The following is a 5,368-nucleotide window of genomic DNA, read 5'->3' as shown; positions in this document are numbered from 1 at the left end:
GGGGCGCGAGGAGGGCGGAGGCGCAAGCCGGGGAGGGAGGAGCTGCCCGCGCGCCCGCCACCGCCGCTGGCTCCACACCCGCCACGAGACTCTGATGACAGCGGCGCTGCCGGCGCTGCTCGCGAGCGCGGGGACCGGCCGAGCGCGGTGGCGGAGGAGAACGCGAGGACCGCGGCCCGGGGCCAAGCGCGGAAGACGCGCGGGGCCGGCGGCGCGCAGAGGTGAGCGGCTGCGCTCTCTGGGCTTGGGCTCCAGCTGCCAGGGTCCCTCCGCATCTTGGTCGCGGAAGAGGGTCGGGAGGTCGCGGGGCGCCGAGAGGGCGGTTCTGCATCCGCCGCGCCCGAAAGCGACCGCGGGGCCGTTGCTAGGAGGTGGGCAGTCCGCGCGCCCAGGGGCGCCGGCGAGGGCAGGGGCGCCCTCCGCCCGCTGGGCAGGAGGCGGGGGGCTGCGGTGGCTATTCAGGGGCTCAGTGCGGCAGCCATGCAACCGGAGGAGGCGGGAGGAGGGGAAGGAGGGAGTGAAGGGGAGAGGCAGAGGAGAGCGAGCCAGCGAGCGGGCGCCGCGCCTCCTGGCTGGCACCGCGGCCCGGAGCAAAGTGGCGCGCGGGGCTGGAAGGGAACTTCTGCGGGCTTGTGCGGCCCGGGCTCTGCGGCGCCTCAGGCCGGGCGGGGCGGGACTGTTGGCAGCCACAGGTGGTTTCTTCCAAAAGTTTTGCCGCACTTCTGCCGGGAAGGCGCGGGAGCGTTTTGGGGAGTGCAGGTTTTCTGGGACTTCGACACCGGTACCTCGCACTGTCCTTCATTGAAAATTAGGAAAGGGCTTAGACATGCACGGATCCCGAACTTCCGCAGAGAGACCTGAGGGCTGCGTGGTGGCCTTGTACCCAGGTGGCGTATAGACCAGGTCTAAGATCCTTGTAGCTGTCAAACTGAGAAGTTGGAGGGACTGGGCGTATGCACACAGTTCCTCCAAACCTTGGTCAAGTTAAGTCAAGCCTTGCCCGGTACTTGTCACTTGCGAGGGGCAGCTTGAGGTCTTTTCCTAGCGACGCGCTCGGGAACTGCGCGTGTCTTCGCCGCTCACAGCTTGTGCATCTTTTGCTTGGTTGAAAGCGAATTGTCTCAGGCCTCTGCTGCTTTGTTATTCTGGCCGCTTGTCTGATTTCACTAGAAAGCAAGGCCAGGAGGAGCCAAGGAAAAGCAAAGTAGCAGCTCCTGTTATCTTTGAAATCTATGGAGCTGTAGGCTGGTACCCAAACTCCGCATCCACAGCGCAGGGTGGAGCTGGGGGTGGGTGGCATGTGCTGCCCGCAGGCAAGCCCAGGGGACTGCTAGCAAGACTAGGGACGGGGTTTCTGGGGCTTCTAGGTCAGAGGGAGGGATGAGATGGAAAGAAATGATCTCTTAAAAGACGAAGATATGCTATGTCTAGCGTTGGGAGAGGCTTGGAGGTCCAGTTACTTGGCCCCTGTCCTCTTTGCCGAAGCCAGGGCAGCGAGATAGAACCATCCTGGTAGGTCCTGGGCTGAAAGAAATCATTATTTGGAGAGCAGGTCTGTTACCTGGGTGTTAAGAACTGGGTGAGAGTTGGAAAATACCCAGTGTTTCATTCTTCTTGATTCTAACCCCATTCCCAAGTCCCCCCTCTCTCCACAAGTACATGGACAGAAAACATGCTCTCTGCTTTAAAGATCACAGAACTGTGGTGCGGGGAGGAGGTTTCTTAAATATTAGAAGCACTCATTTAACAAAGGAACAAGGAAGGAAGATGCCACGAAGGTAAGAGGCCCCAAGAAACTAGAAGTGACATTAGTATCCCAGGCTAGCATGGAAAGTTAGCTTGGCAAAGCCTTGTGGGGTCTAAGATCAGAAATGCCACCCCAGACCCGAAGCACCTTGGGCTTATCTAGTACTTGTCAGCTAGTGTGGTGTATTTCCTATCCTGCGTCCTCAGCTTAACCGAATCAAGTCTGTCACTGCAAAGTCCAGTCACACACTCTCCTAACTTTTCCTGCTCCCTGATTGCCCTGAACCTTGTGGATTCCTTTGGTAGCGTAATGTAGCTTGATTAGCCAAGTTGAGTTTACAGCTTGTCTCCCTGAAGCACCCACTTCCCACAGGATGCCAGAACTCTATTTTCCTGGTAATTAGGTTTTACAGATATTTTTGAAAGCAAGCCCAATTTTGGACCAATTACACTTGGACACAAATGCTGTGCTGTTGTAGATACCAAATGAGAAAGATGAGCAATTATCTGGGGGTGTTGGAAGAAATGTTGTTATGGGTATTTGACACAGCTATTAAGCATCAATGAGTGAGTTCTCAGTAAATGTTTCTTACTCTGTATTTTATTGAGCAAACAAAGTGTCTTAATTAAAAAGAGCTGAGAGTTAGCCACGTAGATTTTAGCCACTTGTTTCTTTCCAGTGTGTATGGGAAGGACGAGGAAGGAGTAGAATGATAAACAGAATGGTGAAGATAACTTTTTCCTCAAAGCAAAATATTGTAGGGCAGTGCTTATGCTTCTTTTGATGCTTTTATGTACAGACCAGCAGAACCTTATTAAATCAAAAGGGCCATGGGTGTGGTATGTGTCGATCTGTATTAGTCAGAAATGACTTGTGAGGGGTAATATTTTGTATGTTATATGGCTTTCAAGGACATGAAGTATGAAGAATTCAAGGCTAATGCAGTGCCGCTGAGTATAATTCTTCAGCTCTCCTGAACAGAAAAGAGTTGATATACTGGTAGTTATGCTTAGTGCTCCTGTACAAGAACCAAGACTTGGTACCAGTGATGATATGGTGTTACCTTTTGATTTTTTTCCTACTTCAGTCATGTGCTGATCTCATCAGCATCCCCTATAAGCTAGATGGTTCAGCTACTTGTTCATGTTATAGGTAGAGAAATTGAGGCAGAATGAGAGGAAAGAAGTCTTCCTAGAACTTCTACTGCATTAATGGATTGAGCATGCAGCCTGGACTTCCTGCACTGACCAGGGTGTAGAATACTCCCTAGTTACATTTCTGGACTCTCATCTCTTTGCCATCCTGCAGTTAAAAAGGAGCATGGAGGGGTGGCAGGGGTCACAGTTACAGCCCATCAAAAGCAAGTCCTCAGAGCTTCTTGTTCCCCAACCCTGTTGAGGATGGGCAGTTGTACTCCCTTTCCTAGCAGGCTGTGGGAACTTGGGTGCTCAGGGACCAGCTACTTGAGGCTGGGGAGGGGGTGTGGGATCTGTGCCTTTTAAGGGTAAAGGAGTCAAAACTATTTATAATCTCTCTTTCCCTCCTGGGAAGAAGAGGCTCAAGGGTCTGGAACCATCCGTGGCACTGTCTTCTCCCCATGATGACTGTGTTCTATTGGGAAAAAGCCTGCTACCCATCCACATGGGAATGGACCTCGAGCTGTGTTGAGGGATCTGGATCTGTAGGGCTTCTGGGAATGTCAGCTGCCCTGGAGGATTTAAGATACAAGGATTTCCTGATGCTAGTGTGTGTGCCTTCTCTCAGGCTCTTCCCTACTGCAGAGGGGGGCAGACCTCAGAACCCCTCAGGACAGAATTTAAGAACCCACTAAAGTAAGCACAGTTGGCCTTTCTGAATAATGATGAATTTCCTCTTCTAAGTACTGGGGATTGAACCAGGGAGCACTGAGCTAAATCTCCAGCTTTTTATTTATTTGCTTGTGAGTCAGAGACTTGCTAAGTTACCCAAGAGACATCAAACTTTTGATCCTTTTACCTCAGCTTCCCAACTAGCTGGGATTACAGGCAAGTGCTACCACCTTCAGCTTACAATAGTTTTTGTGTAGGAGATTGTGAAAGTGACAAAATAGAAATGGTTCCATTTGACTCCAGGCAGAGGTATTTTGCTGCAGGGCTGGTGGAGAAGGTTTGAGGCAGGCCCTCCTTCCTAGCTGTCCTCTAGGCCTGTCTCCTGCTGCCCCCACCCCTTACCCACTCACTCTTCAAACACCTAAGTCCTCTCTTTTGTCTTGGAGTAAATAATACCTGCCATGCTACCAGTTACAACTTCATTCCTGAGACAGAACAAATTTTTCCCCTGGGTGGGTGGAGGAGGGAAGGGCTTTCAGGGAGGAGGAAGCTACACCACCAGGCTGGTCTCTCTGCTTTGGTCCTCAGTATGAATTGACCTGCCCATCAGAACTATTTGAAGGGCTCCCAGGAGGTTTTACGAGGGGGAAAAAAAGATTGAAGTAGGAGGCCTTGAACGGGGAGGAAAAGTGGATGGATAGCTGGGATAATGGTGGCCTGGTATGGCTGGCCCAGGTGCACCAGCCTGTGAACTTTAGGACATGGTTTGTGTGCTGCTGCTCTCCCTGTTCTCAAAGTGCAGCACAAGGCTGGGGACAAGATGTGTTTTCAGAACCAATCAGGCTGAACAGGGTGGATGGGTGGACAGTGGTCAGATTGGGTTTGCTCTGGGCACTAGTAAGGTGTGCTGGGATGACAAGAACACAGCGGCAGAGAGTGGAGGAGAGATGGGGGTTCCATGGACACTGTGACAGCCCTGGAGTCAGGCTGACTGGTCACTCCACCTCACAGTGATGCTAGGAGCATGCCTCAGGGATTCTGCATGGGGCCATGTGGTCATTTTGTTTGGCTGCTGTGATCTGGTCGAGAGTCACACAGCCACAGGCAGTGACAGGTTCCTTCAGGAAGACAAGTCAGACCACTCCCTCTGTGGTCTGTGTTGCTGTCCCTGTCCCTCTGACCTTCCCCCCACCATGCCCACTCTCCTTGACTCTTGTTTCTTGCACACCTGGAGCTCCAGTGTTTTTTTATGAGGCTATTCTCTTTGTCTGAAATGTTTTTTCCTCCAATTCTTCCCAGCTAGTTTCTTGTCATTTAGGTCCCAACTGAAACATCACCATACACTATATTCTTGACTGGCTCTCCTCTTGTTTATTGTCTGTCTTCTGCATCAGGATGTAAGCTCCATGAGGCCAGAGACCTTGTGTGTTTTGCTTCCTGTTATTTCTTCAGCACAGTGCTGGGCACATGGCAATGCCCAACTAAATAGCTGGTGAGTGAATCTGCCAATTTGTACTGTTGGGGTGTATGAAGGTAAATCAGCCAGAGGCCCTGTGCTGTGGATTTCTTCAGCCTAGAGGCAGAAATAAAGCTAATTCATGTGGATTTTGATGTATGGCAAGAAGAGAAGGTGGCATTCAAGGGGCTCAGCCCAGGAGGGTCAACCTCAAAGATGGTATGGGGTGTGTATGTGGGGCGGGTCTTTTGTCAGATGTTATGAGTTCAAGAGTTCTGGCAACTGCCTCACTTCCAGGAGTGAAGTTCTCTCTCTCTCTCTCTCTCTCTCTCTCTCTCTCTCTCTCTCTCTCTCTCT

General features: G+C 51.7%; 1 protein-coding gene across 1 annotated transcript in view; it reads left to right on the top strand.

The window, feature by feature from the left end:
• The first annotated feature begins 116 nt into the window (after positions 1-116).
• The window catches only part of Zbtb7c (zinc finger and BTB domain containing 7C), a 330,626-nt gene continuing 325,374 nt past the window's right edge, over positions 117-5,368 (top strand). The window contains exon 1 of the mRNA XM_023714698.1: positions 117-221. The gene's annotated coding sequence lies outside the window, so the exon portion shown is untranslated. The remainder of the gene's footprint in view (positions 222-5,368) is intronic.

Source organism: Octodon degus, unplaced genomic scaffold, assembly GCF_000260255.1.
Source record: "Octodon degus isolate 3935 unplaced genomic scaffold, OctDeg1.0 scaffold00003, whole genome shotgun sequence".
In the NCBI taxonomy this organism is placed as follows: domain Eukaryota; kingdom Metazoa; phylum Chordata; class Mammalia; order Rodentia; family Octodontidae; genus Octodon; species Octodon degus.
Note: the sequence above shows the minus strand (reverse complement) of the source record. Positions and strands in the feature narration are given on the sequence as shown.